Below are 23752 nucleotides of genomic sequence, written 5' to 3'. Positions count from 1 at the left end.
TACTTATACACCAGGTTCAACAAAGGGGCAGAAAACCCCAATCATACCAAGGAGCCTTTGCTCCCAATTACCCAGTTAAGCCTGCTTGAGGCACACAGAAAATACCATTTCAGAAAGAGCAACCCGCTCTCAAAGTTCAAGCCAATTCAAAGGCCACTCCAAACTCCACTTTCAAGCTGCCCTACGGGCACACAAGAACAGGGGTAAAAATATCCAACCTACTGAGGCCTATTCCATAAAGAAACAGGACAATTACATGGCCCCAAAATACCAACTTGAGTGGAGGAGTAACTTGCACTCCTAATACACCTTATTAAAACCTAATTTGGCCCTAGGCCGCTTATGCAAGGGCTAATCCCATACTACGGAGGTGACACGAAATAAAACTTAATTACATTACGAAGAGATGGGAAACTGTTGTAAAAATGTAGTCACCTCAAAACAATATGAGTGGGAGCTCTAGAGGGTTAGGCACTCTCTATCCCAATTTTGTAGTTAAAGTTACAGAATTTATACCAAGTGTCGTTTACATTATAAAGGAAAGTTACATGATAAAAGTTTCGAACCTGCCCCGAGGGTTAAACTGCTGAGCTAGCAAGCAAAGAAGTTATTAAAAGGCCATTACCTGATGGATGAACTGCTGCCCGAAGAAAGAGACGCTTCCCGCCCCCTGCTACATAATCACACTAGGAAAGATGTTACTGAAGTGGCCAGGAGACAAGAAAATCAGCAGTTTATATATCCTCGCGGAAAATTCGAGACGTTTCAAGAATGAGAACCCACACCCCCCTCAACTTTATTGGCTAGGGTCAAGCAACATATCCATATCGGAGAAGACACACATTATTGGTTAAAAATTAATTAAAGAAATTCGGGATTGGCTAAATTCAAAACAAGCGGAAAGAGAAGGGTTATACTGCCAACCCAAAAAAAAAAAATGACTGAAAGAAATTTAACAAAGAACAAACTTATGAACACAAAATTTCTCAAAAAGCAGTTCCTTCACTTCGCACCAGAGTGCACAATTGTAGTTCTTCAGTAGTGCCATCCAGAAGAGAATGTTCACACTTCTCACTACAGAGAAAACAAATATAAATCGAAAAAGACACAGTTCAGAACTCTTCAAAATTTACAATAGCGACATCTTCTGAGAAACTTTAGAATTAACATGGTTGTTAAATTTCAGGCCTCCTCCAGTAGAGGAGTTCCAACTGGCGCAATGTTTGAATTGGAGGTGTACCGCCCGGTGCAATAATAATAATAATAATAATAATAATAATAATAATAATAATAATAATAATAATAATAACAATAATAATAATAGCAAGGCAGGGACATAAATTTGATTAATGATGATTATGCTGGTGTTTCGAAATGTGTGTATTATATAAGAATCTAAACTTTGGACTTTTCATTTTATACTTACTTACTTACTCTGTTTACTCTCCAGGATTGGTTTTTCCCTCGGACTCAGCGAGGGATCCCACCTCTACCGCCTCAAAGGCAGTGTCCTGGAGCGTGAGACTTTGAGTCGGGGGATACAACTGGGGAGAATGACGAGTACCTCGCACAGGCCGCCTCACCTGCAATGCTGAACAGGGGCTGTGTTGGGGGATGGGACGATGGGAAGGGATAGACAAGGAAGAGGGAAGGAAGTGGCCGTGGCCTTGAGTTAGGTACCATCCCGGCATTTGCCTGGAGGAAAAGTGGGAAACCACGGAAAACCACTTCCATCATGGCTGAGGAGGGAATCGAACGCCCCTCTACTCAGTTGACCTCCCGAGGCTGAGTGGACCCCGTTCGAGCTCTCGTACCACTTTTCAAATTTCGTGGCAGAGCCGGGAATCGAACCCGGGCCTCTGGGGGTGGCAGCTAATCACACTAACCACTACACCACAGAGGCGGACTTTTTCATTTTATATAAAGGAATATCAGAATTATGAAAAGATTTGCATGGATCTGTATAATCTTCAGCAATTCTTGAAAATGGGGAATATCAAGTGGAAGTTGCTTTACTTAATAGAACTTGTCTAGAGCTTGCTCGCGAAGTCGGAAGTTTCAGCTAAACCATGTTTACTATCTGCTAAATGTTGCAAAACTTCGAGATCGCAGATCCGCATTTACAGATTTTCCAAATTTTTTGGCAGAATATAATTTTTCTGTCACTTGTAAAAATTCCACTAAATTCAGCAACCTATCGCTGCGGATGGGAATCAACACTTGCCTTCACTTTCGACATAATAATTACCAATGACTTTATTTATGTACCGGTACTGTATAAGTAGTCCGAGCTGGCGAACATTCGAGTCAGATGCATTGCTTCATATTTTAGATAAGTGTTTCCCTTTCGAAAGGAGAGAGAGAGACCAAGGTCACGTTGCAATATATTTGAGAAATAAATTGATTTAAATTGTATTTTCATTAATATGTAGCCTACAGCATTTGAAGCGAGTGTTACCTCTCGAGCTACTCGCGTTATCTCTAACCATCGTACTACTGAGCGTCAGGAAGTGCTGCCAATTTCAATTGCATACTTATTTTTTACAGACAACGTGAAAAATAGGATACATTATGTGCGCACAAATTCAATTCATTAAAATATAATTTTTCTTTCTATTAAAAGTTGCAGAGGACTTTTATTTAACTATCATAAACTTAAAAGTACTTTTTCAAACTTTATATAACATGTCAACTTCAGCAAATTCCCATTGAAGTTATAAGTTCAGATAAAAACCACATGCCCTTGATAATCAATCAAATTCATATTCAGGCCCACCTTTGTTTATTATTGCTTTTTTCAGATTTAATTTGCTTTACGTTGCACTGACACATACAAGTCTTATGGCGACAATGGGAGAGGAAGGAGTTAGGAGTGGGAAGGAGGTGGCCGTGGCCTTAATTAAGATACTGCCCCAGCATTTGCCTGGTGTGAAAATGGGAAACCACGGAAAATCATCTTCAGATTTCAATTGTAGCGCTGCTTATTAACATCCAAATATCGTGCTGTGCTTTCCTCAGTTTGGCAGCTGTTTCAGGTAAGCCGCTTGTATAAACAGGGGCTGTAGGCATATTTTTGAAATTAATATTTGATTTTAACATCGTCATAAGAGATCAGTGTATGCAACGTCGCATGTAACTTATCAGAAACTGAACACACCCACAATGGAGATATTCTATCTGTGACAGTATTTAAGTGCTTCATGAAATTTCTTATTATTTCCCTTTACACTCCTCCAACAGAATATATCTCTTCTATTAATGCCTTCCACTCCAATCGATTTCTGAGAATAGTAAATTATGTGATCGAGCGAGTTGACTGCACAGTTTGGGTCAGTATCCGTGAGATACATTCGGCAGAGAGTGGGTTCAAACCCCCACTCTCGACAGCCCTGACGATGGTTGTCCGTGGTTTCCCATTTTCACACCAGGCAATTGCTGGGGCTGTACCCTAAGGCTGCGGTCGCTTCCTTCCCAGTCCTACCCCTTTCATATTTCAAAGTCGCCATATACCGAGTTCGATAGCTGCAGTCACTTAAGTGCGGCCAGTATCCAGTATTCGGGAGATAGTAGGTTCGAATCCCACTGTCGGCAGCCCTGAAAATGGTTTTTCGTGGTTTCCCATTTCCAAACCAGGCAAATGCTGGGGCTGTACCTTAATTAAGGCCACGGCCGCTTCCTTCCCAGTCCTAGCCCTTTCCTGCCCCATCGTCGCCATAAGACCTATCTGTGTCGGTGCGACGTAAAGCAACTAGCATATATACACTGACTGACAGAGCAAATGCAACACCAAGAAGGAGTGGTTCGAAAGGGATGAAAGTTGGGGAAAAAACAGAGACGGCACGGACGAATAATTGATGTTTATTTCAAACCGATATGCAGGTTACACAATGCGCACGGCATCGACTCAGTAGGATGTAGGACCACCGCGAGCGGCGATGCACGCAGAAACACGTCGAGGTACAGAGTCAATAAGAGTGCGGATGGTGTCCTGAGGGATGGTTCTCCATACTCTGTCAACCATTTGCCACAGTTGGTCGTCCGTACGAGGCTGGGGCAGAGTTTGCAAACGGCGTCCAATGAGATCCCACAAGTGTTCGATTGGTGAGAGATCCGGAGAGTACGCTGGCCACGGAAGCATCTGTACACCTCGTAGAGCCTGTTGGGAGATGCGAACAGTGTGTGGGCGGGCATTATCCTGCTGAAACAGAGCATTGGGCAGCCCCTGAAGGTACGGGAGTGCCACCGGCCGCAGCACATGCTGCACGTAGCGGTGGGCATTTAATGTGCCTTGAATACGCACTAGAGGTGACGTGGAATCATACGCAATAGCGCCCCAAACCATGATGCCGCGTTGTCTAGCGGTAGGGCGCTCCACAGTTACTGCCGGATTTGACCTTTCTCCACGCCGACGCCACACTCGTCTGCGGTGACTATCACTGACAGAACAGAAGCGTGACTCATCGGAGAACACGACGTTCCGCCATTCCCTCATCCAAGTCGCTCTAGCCCGGCACCATGCCAGGCGTGCACGTCTATGCTGTGGAGTCAATGGTAGTCTTCTGAGCGGACGCCGGGAGTGCAGGCCTCCTTCAACCAATCGACGGGAAATTGTTCTGGTCGATATTGGAACAGCCAGGGTGTCTTGCACATGCTGAAGAATGGCGGTTGACGTGGCGTGCGGGGCTGCCACCGCTTGGCGGCGGATGCGCCGATCCTCGCGTGCTGACGTCACTCGGGCTGCGCCTGGACCCCTCGCACGTGCCACATGTCCCTGCGCCAACAATCTTCGCCACAGGCGCTGCACCGTGGACACATCCCTATGGGTATCGGCTGCGATTTGACGAAGCGACCAACCTGCCCTTCTCAGCCCGATCACCATACCCCTCGTAAAGTCGTCTGTCTGCTGGAAATGCCTCCGTTGACGGCGGCCTGGCATTCTTAGCTATACACGTGTCCTGTGGCACACGACAACACGTTCTACAATGACTGTCGGCTGAGAAATCACGGTACGAATGGGCCATTCGCCAACGCCATGTCCCATTTATCGTTCGCTACGTGCGCAGCACAGCGGCGCATTTCACATCATGAGCATACCTCAGTGACGTCAGTCTACCCTGCAATTGGCATAAAGTTCTGACCACTCCTTCTTGGTGTTGCATTTGCTCTGTCAGTCAGTGTATATAAAGTCGCCATAAGGTCTTTCTGTGTCGGCTTGAGTAAAGGAAATAGCAGAAAAGTAAAACGAAAAAGTGGACTGACGGTTCAGATATATCAGTCCAGTGAAACTGTAGCACTCGTTGTTGGGTTTACGAACAAAGTTATGTAGTTCAGTAGTGGCCCTCTTACGGTAATGGAACCCTTCATGAAAAATCTGGAATTTTTAGACTCAATTTGTGTTATGTTCCACGCGAAATATTCGGTTATTCTTCCTATACACAGGTGCCTTTCCAACAGGACGTGAAAATCGAAAGTTATATCAGTTTCCCCTATTCAATTGCTTAATATGAAAGTCTTCTTCTTAATCCGCTTATTCTCCAGAGTTGGTTTTTCCCTCGGACTCAGCGAGGGATCCCACCTCTACCGCCGCAAGGGCAGTGTCCTGGAACTTCAGACTTTGGGTCGGGAGATACAACTGGGGAGGATGACCAGTAACTCGTCCAGGCGGCCTCACCTGCTATGCAGAACAGAGGCCTTGGTGGGGGATGGGAAGACTGGAAGGGATAGACAAGGAAGAGGGAAGGAAGTGGCCGTGGCCTTAAGTTAGGTACCATCCCGCCATTTATCTGGAGGAGAAGTAGGAAACGACGGAAAACCACTTCCAGGATGGCTGAGGTGGGAATCGAACCCACCTCTACTCAGTTGACGTCCCGAGGCTGAGTGGACCCCGTTCCAGCCCTCGTACTAATTTTTAAATTTCGTGCCAGAGCCGGGAATCGAACCCGGGCCTCCGGGGTGGCAGCTAATCACACTAACCACTGCACCACAGAGGCGGACAATATGAAAGTCACATTCTTATTTCGACCGGTTGCTCACTATTGGAGACATAAACTGCCGGTCAGGTCATGATATTGGAAATAATGAAACACTTTCACACAAGCAATATAGCCTATAGATATATTCTGCTGCCCTGGAAGACCAGAACATTTAATAACAGAAACCAGATCTGAATATAAAACAGACAGTAACTGCCTTGAAAAAATTAATCATCGTGCTACCTATTAGTCAATTAATCATGTGGAACATGCATAGCCTTTAAAACGCAGAACAAAATAATAATTGTAATTCACTGAATATCCTTACAATTGCTGTAGATTGTAAAAGACGTCGGACAGGCGACATTTCTTCTTTAACATATTGGAAGCCAAGTACAGGAAACTGTCAGAATCTAACGCCGTTAAATACTACCAATCCCAGCTGGAATCGAACCCGTGACAACGAATTATCTACTCTGCCCCTGAGATTAGCATGGAGACACTGAATAGAAACTTTCTAGGGTTTAATATGTTACCGCTTGTCCTACAAGCTGTACTATTGTTTGTCAAGAAAGGATTTAGCACATTCTTTGGCACCGGCTACGTCAGCCACCGGGTGAGTTGGCCGTGCGGTTAGGGGCGCGCAGCTGTGGGCTTGCATCCGGGAGATAGTGGGGTTCGAACCCCACTGTCGGCAGGCCTAAAGTGATTTCCCATGTTCACACCAGGAAAATGCTGGGGTTGTACCTTAGTTATGGCCATGGCCGCTTCCTTCCCACTCCTAAGTCTTTCCTATCCCATCGTCGCCATAAGACCTACCTGCGTCGATGCGACGTGAAGCAATATGTTAAACAAGCTACGTCAGTCCAGTTTGCTACATTAAAATCTGTCCACAACAGAATCACAAATAAGTATTTAATTTCCGTTGTGCCTAACATTCTGTTAAGTATAGTTAATGGGAAAATAAGACACAACATGCCTATTCTGTTCTGTAGTTTCCTTGATTACTGGAAGATCTCCAGGTTTGGTGAATCTTGTACCTGTATTGGGACTACCAAGCATCGTAACATTAATTACACTTTGTAGCCTCATTGCGAAATACGCTGTACAAACAATTAACTTAAAAATGAAGTTCCCAACAAGGTCACGTAATTTAGTTTCATCGAGTGAAAATATTTAAGTGTAGAATCTCTTTAGGCATTTTCAGTCGTGAAATTACGAACGTGCGCTGGCCGCTAAAGTCTTGGAAAGGTGTGGTAATTCAACTGGCAAGCATGCTGTCACACTTGGGCGAAAAGCTTTTTTCATACCCTAGCCCTAGCCATCGCAGTCTTCGCACCTTCATACCTATCAGTACAGTAGAACAGTCACACAAATCTTCCAAGCTGATGTTTGCTCTTACTCCAGATATCGTGCTCCATATGTTGTATTTTATGCGAGATTTCTCTCCCAAACGTTCACACGATATTAATCTTTTTTAAATTGCTCATGTGTCAGCACCTTATAGTATTGCATACCAATAGTTTCACCTATAAGCCAAAATAGTTATAGCTTTAAGCTAACGGTATTGAGATGGGACCTGAGACGCGGAAATTTCTCGCTAATTTCCCTTTCCTAAGATTTCAAAATTGGGAAGCAGTATTGGACAGTAAGAATTTCTAAAAGGAGAAACAGCATCAAGTTATTCAGTATATTCTTTACACAGTAAAGCACTATTTCCATTTCCTTATTTGACAGATCCAGGTAATTTCAGGTAATTTTATACATATTATTTTAACGTAATCTTCACGGAGCTATGGAATGTTTTCGTACGAAGGTCGCTAACGAATGATATGACAATTCAAAGTTGAAGGTGGTTGTGGTGGTGGTGGTGATTTCTATTTAAGGGGAAGTACAAATAAGCAACCATACGCTCAATTTAATGTTCAGTTGTCCGGTTCCATGGCTAAATGGTTAGCGTGCTGGCCTTTGGTCACAGGGGTCCGGGCTCGATTCCCGGCAGGATCGGGAATTTCAACCATAATTGGTTAATTTCGCTGGCACGGGGGCTGAGTGTATGTGTTCTCTTCATCATTTCATCCTCATCACGACGCGCAGGTCGCCTAGGGGGGTCAAGTCGAAAGACCCGCACCTGGTGAGCCGAACACTCCCGGCACTAAAAGCCATACGCCATTTCATTTCATTTCAATGTTCAGTTCAAAATAGCTGGACCAAGTTAAGCGCACAATAACCCAAAATTCCTAATTGTGTACTGAACTTAGAGATATTTTTACAATTCTTTCTTTAATAATTAATTATTGTAGGTACTTATCATATTTTATAACAGATGAATCCAAACCAACCCCATGGCGCTACAGCCTCGAAGGGACATGGCCTACCAAGCGACCGCTGCTCAGCCCGAAAGCCTGCCGATTACAAGGTGTCGGTGGTCAGCACGACGAATACTCTCGGCAGTTTTTCTTGGCTTTCTAGACCATCTCACCGTCAGACAGCTCCTCATTTTTAATCACGTAGGTTGATTGGACTTCGAACCAGCCTTCATTTCCAGGTAAAGGTCCTTTACCTGGCCGGGAATCGAACCCTGAGCCTCCGCGTAAGGGACAGGCGTAACCCTACACCACGGAACCGGCTTATACCATATGAAGTCACGTGATAATATAATCTTTATTTAAAACTGGAATGCAAAGGAAGGAAGGTGAAATCGATCTCGATACCAGAAATGAAGGAAAACCTGGAAAAACTTGCTCATACCTTAAATAGAATACCTTCAAATATTTAATAAATTTCCTTTCCAAGGCAACCTTGTTAATCAGTTTTAAGTTTATTACTCTTGCAATTTTACCCACCAAAAATTGATTAAATGACCTGATACCCTCCGTGTAGCCGACCTGTATGGAGAAATGTACGGTATTGACAACCACGCGTTTGTGTGTGTGCTAACTTCAGTCACCAAACCGGAGGAATTAACCATACACAGTTAAAATCCCCAACATAATCGGAAATCGAACTGAGGCCCTATAAACGACCAAACATATGAATTTACTTTATCTCCGGGGATTTTCTATATACTTACGAGATGGAATTGCTTATTTAGGTGAGTTATGCCAATATTGCACTACACATTTCAAAATTTGAGTAAAATATATTAATTTAAATTGTAATTAATCTTAGGGAAACTAGGGGCTGCCTGGCCGAGGCGGTAAAGGCGTGCTCGGTTCGCCCGGAGGGACGTGGGTTCGAATCCCCGTCAGGAAGTCGTAAAATTTAAGAAACGAGATTTCCACTTCCGGAGGTGCATATGGCCCTGAGGTTCACTCAGCCTACACCAAAAATGAGTACCAGGTTAATTCCTGGGGGCAAAGGTGGCCGGGCGTAAAGCTAACCACTCTACCCCATCACGTGCCGAGGTTAACAATGGTAGAAGCCTTTACCTTCCACTCCTCCAGGGGCCTTCATGGCCGTGACTTTGCTTTGCTTTGCTTAGGGAAACTAAGTAGACTTACATGAAAAGGAAATTCTCTGGAAGATCGGAATGCCCTTCATGCCATGACTTATAATATTCTCTTTGTAGGTTCCATTACATGGTCAGAAAGAACAGAAACTAATCAAATAAGGGATGACAGAGCGAGTGAAGCCTTGCCACGAATATGACTTGTGTCAGAGATCGATAATGACCTATATTCCCCTGAATGGGATGGTATATAGTGCACTCACAAAAACGGGCGACGTCAAGCCAGAATAGGTTAACTCCAACCGCGCATCAATAAAATAAGGAGGTATAGCACTCTGGGACCCTGTGACAAGAGTCTTCATTATTTTAGAAAGAACTTCAGTGTTTTGCAAGTATGACGTTCTTCCGTGGAATACTAAGTGAGATATTATTATTATTATTATTATTATTATTATTATTATTATTATTATTATTATTATTATTATTGTTGTTGTTGTTGTTGTTGTTGTTACGGTTTTTGGGTGGATTTGCAGAGGTGAAAGAAGGTGCGGGTTGGAATAGGTATCAACTACAGAAGCACGAAAGATGAATTACAATTTTAACAAGGTTATATTTTCAAAACTTAACAATGGTAGCATGGAATTTTGAGCATACAACAAATAACAACAAGTTAAATCAGGTACACAATTTAGAGAATATTTAACCGGTTCCCACTAGGGGGAATAACAAAGACAATCTGGTATACAGCCGCTGTACCAAAAACCAGTTAAGTGATTTTTACATATATTGGGCTACGGCCCGAATTCATTAACTCTTGAGCTCTCAGCTCACAATCACAAAAGCTACAGGGCAGAAAACCCCTAAGTACAAGGAGCACTTCCTCCTAATTACAATGTTAAAGAAAAGAGCAGAACCGCTCTCAATATTACCAGCCTATCAAAGGCTACAACCTTCATTTCAGACTGCCCTCAAGGCACACTAAGAAACAGGGGTATTTGATACCCAACCTACAGGGCCTTTACATTGAGGAAAACAAAACATCAGGTTAAATTACTGGCTCATAATACAAGATTGAATGGAGGCGATAACTTGCACTCCTACACAAAGTTTTTGTCTCAAACCTATGTGGCGCTAGGCCGATGATACAGGGGCTAATCCCAATCTAATGAGGTGACTAGTTGGCAAATAAGTTTAAGACTTTAAGAAGAGAGAGGAAAATGGTTACGAAAACATAGTCACCTCAAATTCAAAATGAAGGGGAGTTCGAGAGGGTGAAGCACTCTCTATCCCCGCTTTACAGATTTGTAATTTGTAGATAGACAGAAAAGAATTTACATTTTAAAAGGGTAGGTTACACACTAAAGGTTTCGAGCCCTCCCCGAGAGTTAAACTGCTGAGCTAGCAAGAAATGAAGATGTTAACAGGCCATTACATTGTAGATGAACTGCTGCTTGGAGAAAGAGGCGCTTCCCGCCCCCTGCTACATATCCATACACTAAGAAAGAAGTTACAGAAGTGGCCCCGAGACCGGAAAATCAGCAGTTTATATACCCTCGTGGAACATTCGAGACCTTTCATGAATGACAACACCCCGCCCACAAACTTTTATTGGTCGGCTAAAGATTACAAGTCAAAACTGAAGAAGAAATCTAGGATTGGAGGAAAATTAATTTAGAAAATTTAGCATTAGCTAAATTTAAACCTGGCGGAAACAGAGATCAATATTGCCAACCTAAATAATGAAAGAAAGAAATTTAACAAAGAACAAACTTATAGATACAAAATTTCTTCAAAAACAGTTCGTCCACTTCGCACCAGGGTGCACGGTTATAGTTTTTAAGTAGTGACATCTAGAAGAGAATGTCCACTCTTCTTGCTACAGAGCAAACAAACACAAATCCAAATAGACATAGTTCAGAACACTTCCAAGAAACCTTTGATTTAATACAGATTTTAAAGTTCAGAATTTCTCCTGCAGAGAGGTTTCAACTGGCGCAATATTTGAATTCGCGGCGTGGAGGTGTACCGCCCGGTACAATTATTATTATTATTATTATTATTATTATTATTATTATTATTATTATTATTATTATTATTATTGTTACCGTGTTTTGGTGGTAGGTAGAGGTGAAAGAAGGTGCGGGCGTGAACGGGTCTCAAGCTACGGAAGAGAAACTAAGTAAAATTTAACCAGGTTATATTTTCTTTTCAAAATTAAGTAACAACACATAGAACCGGTACTTAGTAGCCGAAACACAATTTGAAATGTACAATTACAGGGATTACAGAATTTGGGCTCCGAGAGCCGCCCATACGATTCTTGAGCTAGAAGTCCAACCTTACAATATACAGAACTCAACAAAGGGGCAGAAAACCCCATTCATGCTCAGGAGCACTTGCTCCACATTACACAGGAAAAGCCTCCTCGAGGCATACAACACTCAAAGAGCCACACGCTCTTAAACATTCACCAAACTCCACCTTCAAGTTGTCCTCTCAGGACATAGACACAGGGGTAACATACCCAACCTACTGAGGTCTATTAAATGAAAAGGTTAATTACATGACCTTTAAAGTAACAAATTGAGAGGAGGCGAACTGCACTCCTAATACATTTGCTTAAGACCTACTTGGCACTAGGCCGTTAATACAAGGGCTACTCCCATACTACAGAGGTGACTTAAAAAGAACCAATTTACATTACGTTAACGAAGAATAGGTAGGGAAAAATAAGTTCACCTCAAAACAAATGTGAGTGGGAGCTCGAGAGGGTTAGCACTCTCTATCCCAATATGTAGTTTTACAAGAAAAAGATGAAAAGAGTAATTACATTTTAGGAAAAGGTTACATGATGGAAATGCTTCGAACCCGCCGCGAGTGTTAAACTGCCGACCTAGCCAGAAAAGAAGTTATTAATAGGCCATTACCTGGTGTTGAACGGCTGAAGAAGAAAGAGGCGCTTCCCGCCTCCTGCTATGTACTTAATACACTGAAAGATGGAACAGAAGTGGCCCGGAGAGCCTAAAATCAGCAGTTTAAATACTCTCGCAGAAAGTTCTAGGCGTTAGGGGAAAGAAAACACCCTCCCACAAAGATTTTATTGGCTAGGGTACAGAAATATATTCAAGTTGGGAGAAGATACCCATGATAGGTCAGAAATTAATAGAAGAAATTCGTGATTGGATACATTCAAAACAAGGGGAAGAAAGGGGTAATTATTGCCAACTTAAACAATGACAGAAAGAAATTTAACAAAGAACAAACTCTTGAAATTAAATTTTCTCCAACAAAATAGTTCTTTGACTCCGCACTAGGTTGCACTATTGTAGATCTTCAGTAGTGTCCTCTAGAAGAGAAAGTTCACACTTCTTACTTCAAGCGAAACAAAAACACATCAAAAGTGACACAGTTCAAAAACTCAAAATTTTCCATGTGGTGACATCTTCTGAGAAAGTAGAGAATTAATAGAGTAGATAAGTTCAGACTTCCTCCAGCAGAGGAGTTTCAACTGGCGCACATTTTAAATTAGCGGCGTGGAGGTGTACCGCCCGGTACAGACCTCCCCCCCCCCCAAAAATTCCTCCAGGGATGACGCATGAAGTGAGTTTGAAACAAAGTCCAAGTAATGATGTTGATATGAAGATAGATAGCCGAAGCGTTTACAAGATTTCTTAATTCAGTTTCAAAATGTTGTTGTTGCAGGTGAATGAAAGTCTTTATGTTTGTAGAATTTGAATTTCTGAAGATAAACTTTTAATACTTAAAGGTGAAGAAAAATTTTGCAATGTCCACCAAAAATTGTTGTTGAATTCCCAAGTGTAGTTATTGCTTATGGTGACGGTCCATGTAGTTGATGTAGATTGAGTCGGATGGCCAGACCGGCCGTTGCAGCTTGCGTCCAACGGAGGCCGCTCGGACCCCTCAAGTACCCTGAGATACCGCTCGCCCGCACTATGAGGGGAGCAGAGTGTTGAAACACGCCGCGCCCGCGGTGAACATATACAGGCTGCGGGCCAGTAGCAGGTCGTGCGCCGCACATCAGCCTTGGCCGGGAGGAGAGCTCCGGCTCGCCGTGCACATGTCGTCCTCGCTGGAGAGGAGGGGGCCCATCCCCCTCCCCAGTCGCTGCACGGCGCTGCGCGGCTGCGGGGGCGCTGAAACATTAAAGCTAGGCGGCAGAATTGTGTTGGACTATCATCTTCTTTGAGGGTACAGGCTTGTGGAGAGGTTGAGGGGCCAGCGGCGTGTAGATATCCATGGCATTTACTATTATGAAGCCACAGTGTAAGGTGGAGCAGGAGACGGGAGCGTGGTAATGGCCGTGTCAAGAACAGGATGGCAGTTTAACGGGTCGGGGCAGATTTTACACAAGGCTTACATCTAAAACCAAAATATTACAGAAGGGGCAGAATGCCTTAAAAGTGAAACTCAAAAAAAAATATAATATGAAGCAAGTTAACACAGAAATTACACCGGTTTCACCTGGGACAGGTGAACTCTAAATATCCTCTCGGTGGCTGGATTACTTAGCAATAAGGTAACCGGCGTAAGGAAATCGAGAATGATACAGGGCCCATGAAATCTGGGGGCAAGCTTGCCCGCGGGAACAAAATTTTTGACCATAACCTGGTCACCTACCTTCAAAGTGGTGGGTCTCCGTCCACGATCATACCTTTCCCTAACCTTTTCATGAGATACTTTAAGATTAGCTTTAGCCTTCTTCCAAAGATCTTTAATGTTGTCCGGATCTATTGTCTCGGGCAGAATGTCATTCAGAGACCAGAGGTTAGAGAGCGGCGTGTTGGGAACGAACTTAAACATCAAAGAAGCTGGAGTAAATTTGTGTGATTCATGAACCGCCGAATTCAAAGCAAAAGCTAACCAATGCAGGGACGTGTCCCACCTAGAATGATCTTCATGATGATAGGCAATAAGTGCGGACCTGAGATTACGGTTAACCCGTTCAGCCAGAGATGGTTGAGGGTAATAAGCGGAAGTAGTTACATGAGAGATGGACAAGTCAAAACAGAATTTACGAAATAAATTAGATGTAAAAGCCTTAGCATTATCAGATACAATGTATTGGCACGGACCAAAAGAAGCAAAAATAGAATTTAGGCAAGTAATAGTTGACTGAGCGGTAGCCAGCTTAGTCGGAAATAACCAGGAAAATCTTGTAAAACCATCTACACACACAAAGATGAACTTGTTGGCATTACCCTTTGACTGGGGGAAGGGTCCTACATAATAAATATACAGGCGTTCCATGGGGCGCGACGCTTGATGCGAAGACAAAAGGCCTACCTTGGTGGACATGGTGGGTTTACTGAGCAAACAAGATTTACAAACTTTTACAAGTTCCCGAATGTCACCGTCCATACCTTTCCAGATGAACCTTTCACGAATCTTTTCACGGGTTTTAAAGATTCCAAGATGCCCTCCCAATGGGGTCTCATGATAGTATTTGAAGATCATAGGCACAAGAACAGCTGGAACGACAACTTTCATCATCTTGTCATGCCTCGAAGGGCAACATAAAACACCATTCCTCAGAACATAAGGGACGACATGTTCCCCAGAAGAAAGGGTTTCCATTATCGGAGCCAGCGTAGGATCTTCACGTTGGTATTTCTCGATATCCCTAAAGAGCATGGGAGCATCGGTTAGGATGGCATTAACCTCGGATAGTATGGACTCGGAAGGTGATGAACTGTCGACCGGTTCATGGGTCTCGACCTCGTTTGAAAACATACGGCTGAGTCCATCAGCCACAACATTTTCGGTACCTCTGATATGCCTGATATCGAATTGGAAGGCGGAAATACGGATGGCCCAACGGGCTATACGACCAGTACGACGCGGTCTACCTAAGACCCAGCTTAAGGCTTGGTTATCTGTCTCCAGGTCGAATTTGACATGTTCCAGATAGAGACGGAACTTTTCTAAGGCGAATAAGACTGCCAACCCTTCGAGCTCATAGATGGAATACTTGGCTTCTTGAGCCGATAGAGTCCTAGATGCATAGGCGATGGGACGCCTCCCTAGTTCAGTCTCTTGAAGAAGGACTGCAGCTACAGCTGACGACGACGCGTCCGTTTGGACGATGAATTTCTTCGAGAAATCAGGCATAGCAAGTACAGGGGCATTACAGAGAGCTAATTTCAGATCTTCGAAAGCGGCTTGTTGAGAAGGTCCCCACTCGAATTTGATGCCTTTCCTACGAAGAAGGTTTAAGGGCGCCGTTCTATTAGCAAAGTTAGGAATGAACTTTCTGAAGAAATTCACCATACCAATAAACCTGGCGATGCCTTTAATGTCCTTGGGAGGTTTAAAATCACGGATGGCCTGTGTTCTAGAATGATCGACTGCTACACCATCGGGTGACACAATATGCCCTAGGAATGACATTGAGGGCTTAGCAAAGGCAACCTTGGACAACTTAACAGTTAACCCAGCCTTACGAAGGCGATCGAGAACTTCTCGCAGATGATCTAGATGTTCTTCAAAAGTCTCTGAAAATACGACGACATCATCCAAATAGTGATATAAGTACTCAAATTTGATGTCGGAGAAGACCCTATCTAGTAGCCTAGTGAGTACAGCTGCTCCCGTGGGGAGCCCGAAAGGCACGCGGTTGTATTCGTATAAATTCCAGTCCGTGGCAAACGCTGTAAGGTGTTTAGACTCTTCGGCAAGGGGAATTTGATTATAGGCCTGATTCAAGTCCAAGATGGTAAAGAACTTGGCCTTACGAAACCATGAAAAGCAAGAATGAAGGTCGGGAAGTGGCACAGATTGCAACACCACCTTCCGATTGAGAGCCCTGTAATCAATGACAGGCCTGAAGCCTCCTTGGGGTTTCGGGACTAGAAAAATAGGCGAAGAATACGCTGACTTAGAGGGCCTAATAATACCATCCTTCAACATCTGATCGATGATTTCTTTCAGAGCCTTCATTTTAGGTGGAGATAGCCTATACGGTGGAAAACGGACAGGAATCGAATCCGTGACCTCAATTTTGTATTCAATAAGGTCAGTTACACCAAGAGTATCAGAGAACACCTCGGGAAACGACTGACATAATTTACGAATACTATCAGCCTGCTCCTCAGGTAGATGTCTAAGGTCTAACAACATCTCATCCTGGGTAGGCGAAATAGATGAACATGACACAGAATTACGCTTTAATAGTGGGATTTTATAACTAGAAGCAAATTTGAATGTGCACGACCTAGACTGGAGATCGAGCACAAGACCAGTGTGAGAAATAAAGTCCGCTCCCAGTATGATGGGGCAAGACAAGTGCTTAGCCACAAACAGTTTAATTTTCCATGTAAATTTGAAAATCCGAATTTTGACCAGTACGGAACCTAGAATTTCTAATGGAGATGAATTAGCCGAGACATATTGAATAGGAGATGAGACATAGTCAGGTAGTTTACAAACAGATTTCAATTTCGAGTACCATTCAGCCGAAATAATGGAACAAACACTGCCTGAATCTAATAGAGCCGTTATAGGCTCGTTATTTACCTCAATCTTAAGAAAAGGAACAGGTGCGGGGGTATCCGCCGCAATCCTAAGACACTCTTTGGGGCATTCAAAGGACAGATTGGCAGATTGAACGTTCCCTGAATTTTCGATCTGCTTACCAGGGGCTGAGTCTCGGGAAGAGGGATTAGTCGACTCAGCCGAAGCCACTAGTCACTTTTTATTATTGGCATAGGTGGAATTTGCACCAGAAGTTGAGCAGGAGGGGGTGCTATTTGAGTTTGGGCAATTTTTGGCGATATGTGAGAAGGCCCCACACTTAAAACAGCCTTGTGATGAACCAGCTCCATTATTTGCCCTACTAGACTTGATCAGAGGACACTTATTGCGCAGATGGTCAGGCGACCCGCAAGCATAACATTTACGAGGGGTGACTGATCGGCGAGGTGGAGGCCGAGTGTTACTAAAAGAAGGCGGGGCTTCTTTTGCCACGCGCAAGGAATCCGCATACCTAACTCCTTCCGCAGAGACGGCTAATGCTTCCAGTTCAGAGAAGGTTTGCGGGCACGCCGCGAAACACAAATATGACCTGTAGGGTGGTGAAATCCCTTCGACAATAGCTTGCACGATCTGATCCTCAGGGAAGTGGAGAGCAAACACCCTAGTATAAAACTTAATATCTTGGATAAAGTCTGCCAGGTTTTCATCCAAGCGCTGTACCCGATAATAGTATTTCTGAATAAGAGATGACCTCGCGCGGGCAGGAATAAAATTTGCAAGCAGATGTGCATGGAAATCTTCGATAGATGACTGTTCAGCTATGGCTCTTACTATTTTATCTGAGAGAACACCAATAGCATAAGGATAGATTATTTGTAAAATTTGACAAGGGGAAAGCGAAAATACGAGGGCATGATCCTGAAATTCAACTAAAAACCTTAAGAAAGAAATAACTTCACTGGTGGTGTTGACCGAAAACTTAGAGATACCTCTTAGCAACATTGCCAATGGATGAGGCAAGCTGCTAAACCCGGGTGACATAGTAGGTAAAGGTTTCAATGGCAAGGAAGATAATTCAGCACGTACATTGTTCAACGATGTGCGGCTTTCAGACTCGTTGTCCAATGGGGCAGAGATAGTTTGAGCAGCAACGGTTATTCTATTAACTTCTCCCTTGGGAGGCGCTTCGTCACTACCTGTATTTACTATGGTGGGTTGATCAGATTTGGGAGGAACTTCCCCAGTTAACAATTGAGTGACCTTATTAGATAATTCGGAAATATTTTCCAGGAGCGTACTAGCTTCCTTCCTCTGAACATCATTCAGTTTTAGAGACAACAGATCGTTAACCCTATTCGAAAAATGATATAGCCTGCCTTGCACACGCTTAATTTGATTAGGAGACGGATCATTTTCATCAAAAAAACTAACTACGGAAGCTAGCCCAGTAATATTCTCCGTGATCGTGGAAAGAGATTCGTCAATTTCTTTCTCTCCCAAATTGGGGATGGAAATGGGCAAATCAAGGGACTCTCTAAGCTTGTTAGTGTCTATTGCAACCGTGCCTCCAGATTGAACGTTTCTGATAGTTAACTCATATATCAACTCCTCTTTGCGCAAATAGTTAAGGAGGAGAACATCGCGAGGGCCGGGCATGATGACAGAACAATTTTGGAAAACTCAAAAATGCCAGCAACTGAGAAAATGGTTAGAGTTCGGATCAAAACAATGTCTCGCCGTCAAAAGGGGCTAAATTGAGACCCATTCAACCACGCTCTGCTACCACTTGTTACCGTGTTTTGGTGGTAGGTAGAGGTGAAAGAAGGTGCGGGCGTGAACGGGTCTCAAGCTACGGAAGAGAAACTAAGTAAAATTTAACCAGGTTATATTTTCTTTTCAAAATTAAGTAACAACACATAGAACCGGTACTTAGTAGCCGAAACACAATTTGAAATGTACAATTACAGGGATTACAGAATTTGGGCTCCGAGAGCCGCCCATACGATTCTTGAGCTAGAAGTCCAACCTTACAATATACAGAACTCAACAAAGGGGCAGAAAACCCCATTCATGCTCAGGAGCACTTGCTCCACATTACACAGGAAAAGCCTCCTCGAGGCTTACAACACTCAAAGAGCCACACGCTCTTAAACATTCACCAAACTCCACCTTCAAGTTGTCCTCTCAGGACATAGACACAGGGGTAACATACCCAACCTACTGAGGTCTATTAAATGAAAAGGTTAATTACATGACCTTTAAAGTAACAAATTGAGAGGAGGCGAACTGCACTCCTAATACATTTGCTTAAGACCTACTTGGCACTAGGCCGTTAATACAAGGGCTACTCCCATACTACAGAGGTGACTTAAAAAGAACCAATTTACATTACGTTAACGAAGAATAGGTAGGGAAAAATAAGTTCACCTCAAAACAAATGTGAGTGGGAGCTCGAGAGGGTTAGCACTCTCTATCCCAATATGTAGTTTTACAAGAAAAAGATGAAAAGAGTAATTACATTTTAGGAAAAGGTTACATGATGGAAATGCTTCGAACCCGCCGCGAGTATTAAACTGCCGACCTAGCCAGAAAAGAAGTTATTAATAGGCCATTACCTGGTGTTGAACGGCTGAAGAAGAAAGAGGCGCTTCCCGCCTCCTGCTATGTACTTAATACACTGAAAGATGGAACAGAAGTGGCCCGGAGAGCCTAAAATCAGCAGTTTAAATACTCTCGCAGAAAGTTCTAGGCGTTAGGGGAAAGAAAACACCCTCCCACAAAGATTTTATTGGCTAGGGTACAGAAATATATTCAAGTTGGGAGAAGATACCCATGATAGGTCAGAAATTAATAGAAGAAATTCGTGATTGGATACATTCAAAACAAGGGGAAGAAAGGGGTAATTATTGCCAACTTAAACAATGACAGAAAGAAATTTAACAAAGAACAAACTCTTGAAATTAAATTTTCTCCAACAAAATAGTTCTTTGACTCCGCACTAGGTTGCACTATTGTAGATCTTCAGTAGTGTCCTCTAGAAGAGAAAGTTCACACTTCTTACTTCAAGCGAAACAAAAACACATCAAAAGTGACACAGTTCAAAAACTCAAAATTTTCCATGTGGTGACATCTTCTGAGAAAGTAGAGAATTAATAGAGTAGATAAGTTCAGACTTCCTCCAGCAGAGGAGTTTCAACTGGCGCACATTTTAAATTAGCGGCGTGGAGGTGTACCGCCCGGTACAATTATTATTATTATTATTATTATTATTATTGTACCTATACGCCGCACATTTGAATTTTCCGCCTTAAAGTACTCCTCTACAGCTGAAACTCTGAACTTTAAAACTGAATTAATTCAACCGTTTATCTGAAGATGTCACTGTGTTAATTTCGAATCGTTTTTGTTTACTAATTATCAAGAAGTGTGGACATTCTCTCACAGATGTCTCTACCAAAAACTATGATCATGCACCCTGGTGCGAAGTGAAGGAACTTTTCTTGAAGATATTTTGTATTCATAAGTTGTTGTTTTTACTCAATTTCGTTCTTTCTTTGGTGGGTTGGCAATATTAATCCTTTCTTTCCGCCTGTATTGAATTTACCCAATCAGTAATTTCTGTAATTAATTTCCCTCCAATCACAGGTTTCTTCTTCATTTTGACTTGTAAATTTTAGCCGACCAATAAACGCATGTGGGCGTGTCTTAATTATTCATGAAAGGTCTCGCATCTTCCGCGAGGGTATAAAAGCTGCTGATTTTCGTACAACATTAGGCTTAGTGTATGGAAGTATAGCAGGAGGAGGGAAGCGTCTCTTTCATCCGCCAGCAGCTCTTCTACAAGGTAATGGCCTTTTAACGTCTTGCTAGCTCAGCAGTTTTGCCCTCGGGGAAGGTCCGAATCCTTTTCATGTAAACCTACCTTTCTAAAAATGTAACTTAGTGCCGGCTTATGTATCTTATCACTATTAACTGTAAACCGGGGATAGAGAGTGCTTTACCCTCTCGAGCTCCCCTTCATCTTGAGTTGAGGTGACTACGTTTTCATAACCGATTTTCTACTCTTAATGTCTTAATATTTTCTTACAAAGGTTCAGAGGCAGAAAATCCCAAGTTCACGGAGCACTTGCTCCCACCAACAACATACCTAGCCTCCAAGAAGCACACCTTGTAAGTACAAAATTTTAAGGAAAGAGCTATCAGGCTCTCAAATTCTCAACATCAAAAATTTACAACACTCTGGCCTTCTGTGACCCAATTTTACAATTTGAAACAGGGGTATCTCGTACCCAACCTACAAGGGCATTTATGAAAAGGAACAGGTTAATAAAATGGCCCAAAATAATAAGATGTCTGGAGGCGAGTACTTGCACTCCTACATGAACACTTGTTAAAACCTAAGGGGCACTAGGCCGATTAAACAGGGGAGGTGACTCGTATAAGAAAATTTTAATAGAAAATTGGTTATGAAAACGTAGTCACCTCCAATCAAAAATGAAGGGGAACTCGAGAGGGTAAAGCACTCTCTGTCCCCGATTTACAATTAAAGACTTTTGAAGTTTTAACATTAGACAGAAGAAGGTTACATTTAGAAACTAAAATTATTAAATGTTTAAAGATTCGGATCTTCCCCTCGGGCTAAACTGGCGAAGAAAGCAATAAAGAAAGATGTTATGTGGCCATTACCTTGACGGAGAACTGCTGCCTGATGAAAGAGGCGCCTACCCGCCTCCTACTTTACTCCCGCACTCTCAGAAATACGACGTTGAAGTGGCCAAGAGGCGTGAAAAGCTACGGTATTTAAACCCTCAGGGAAGATTCGAGATCTTTCATGAATCCTCAGAACACGCCCACATACATTTTATTGGTTGATACAAAAATGGAGAAGTAACACAGGATAGGTTAGAAATTAATTACAAAAATTCGGGATTGGCTAAATTCAAAACTGGCGAAAAGGAGGGAAATATTGCCAACCCAGAAATAAATGAACATAACTTAGTTACCAGAAACCTAGAGATACAAAACTTCTTCAGAAAAGTTCTTTCACTTCGCACCAGGGTGCAGGATCCTTGGTTTTAGTAGTGACACCTTGAAACAAAAGTTCAAATTTATTACATTATCAGTTGCACATTTTTATCAGTAGGAGAGTACTATTAGGCGCAGAATTAGAATGCGTGGGATAGGGGTGTACCTCCCGGTACAGACCTCCCCCCCAAAAGTTCGTCCTTGGGGTGACACATAAGATTTAGAGAACTCATTTCCATAGTAAAAAAATTTCAAAGTCTTTACTTTGGTTATTGATTTAAATTCCAGTTTCGAGATAGATGAATACACTACACGCTGTTAATGCTTGACGGCCAGACCTGCCGCCGCAGCCGATGTACATACGAGTCGTCCGGACTCCTCCCGTACCCTGAGATACCGCTCTCCCGCACTATGGGCGGGGTAGAGGTGAAGGACGCCGCAGATTAGAAGATTATGTACAGGCCCCAGATGAGGTGGCGGTAGGGACACCGCACTTCAGCCTTTCCCGGGAGCTGAACTCCGGCTCGCCGTTCTTAGAGAGTCTTCACGGGAACGAAGGGGGCCCAGTTTCCGTTCAAGTTGCTGCGCGGCGGTTGAGGGCTGAGGGGGCACTGAAACAGTAAGATCTTCGCGACAGATTTTGTGTGCTTGAGAATATAGGGTACGATCTTTATTGGAGATGCAGGGGGACTGGCGGCATGGAGAGTGCTTAAGTACTTCGGGTGTGTGGATGCAGGAGACGGGGGCTTGGTAATGGCCACGGGGAATAGACAGCAGGAAAACCAGAGGGGAAGATCGTACATTCAATTTCTAAAAATAACAAAATACACTAATTTAGGGCTGAAGGCCTACCAGAATATATAACCTTCGCACTGCAGCAAAACGTTATAGACTAAGTTAGTAAAGACATTACACAGGCTTTATCTGCGATATGTGAACCCTAAAGATCCTCTCCGTGGCTGGATTTCTCACTAAGAATGTAACAAGTGTCCAAAAAACTAAAATGACACACGGCCCATGAAATCTGGGGGCAAGCTTGCCCGCGGGAACAAACCTTTTAAACATGAATTGATCTCCGACATTTAAATGGGTGGACATCCGTCCATGCTCATATCTAGTTCATTACCAGGGTACAAAAAAGAAGAAAGAGCAACTCACTTTACGATATGAAAACACTGAATCCAAAAATAGGGGGACACGGAAATTCAGTAACATTCTATGAGGGAAGACTGTTATGATACACTCCCGAAAGAATTTAACGGAAGATAATGGCACCTACTTCCCAGGAGGAATTCTTGAGAAGGTAGAATAAAAAAATATAAAAAAGGATCGAGAACTTTGTAGGGATGAACCTCAAATTAAAGATCCAGATGGTTTACTACCGTATAAGAGCCTGCCCCAACGAAAAAGCTCAACTCCCAGGAGTAATTAATGTGTAGAACCTCATCGATAAATCCAAAGGCTGAAACACGCCTCATACCGATATAAACGTCCTACCGGGGATAATCACTCTGGGGTGACTTCGTTACACCCATGCTAAAAGACAAATTACCCTGTACAAATTACACATGAAAAGAGCTAATACCATGACCTCACAATACAGACAAGAAATACCACGAGAAGATGCATCAATACCCAAAAGGAGCAACATACTCCCAATACATCCTCCCATTCTCTTACATAATAAATACCCTAATTCACAAAAGAGAAAATGTATATCCAAAAGGAGCCTATAACTTCCATACAAGATCCCCTACTACACAAAAATATGACCCTACAAAGCATCAAAATACAAAAGACATCATGGATGAAC

Source organism: Anabrus simplex, chromosome 5 (genome assembly GCF_040414725.1).
Source record: "Anabrus simplex isolate iqAnaSimp1 chromosome 5, ASM4041472v1, whole genome shotgun sequence".
In the NCBI taxonomy this organism is placed as follows: Eukaryota; Metazoa; Arthropoda; class Insecta; order Orthoptera; family Tettigoniidae; genus Anabrus; species Anabrus simplex.
This window is presented reverse-complemented; position numbering follows the sequence as displayed.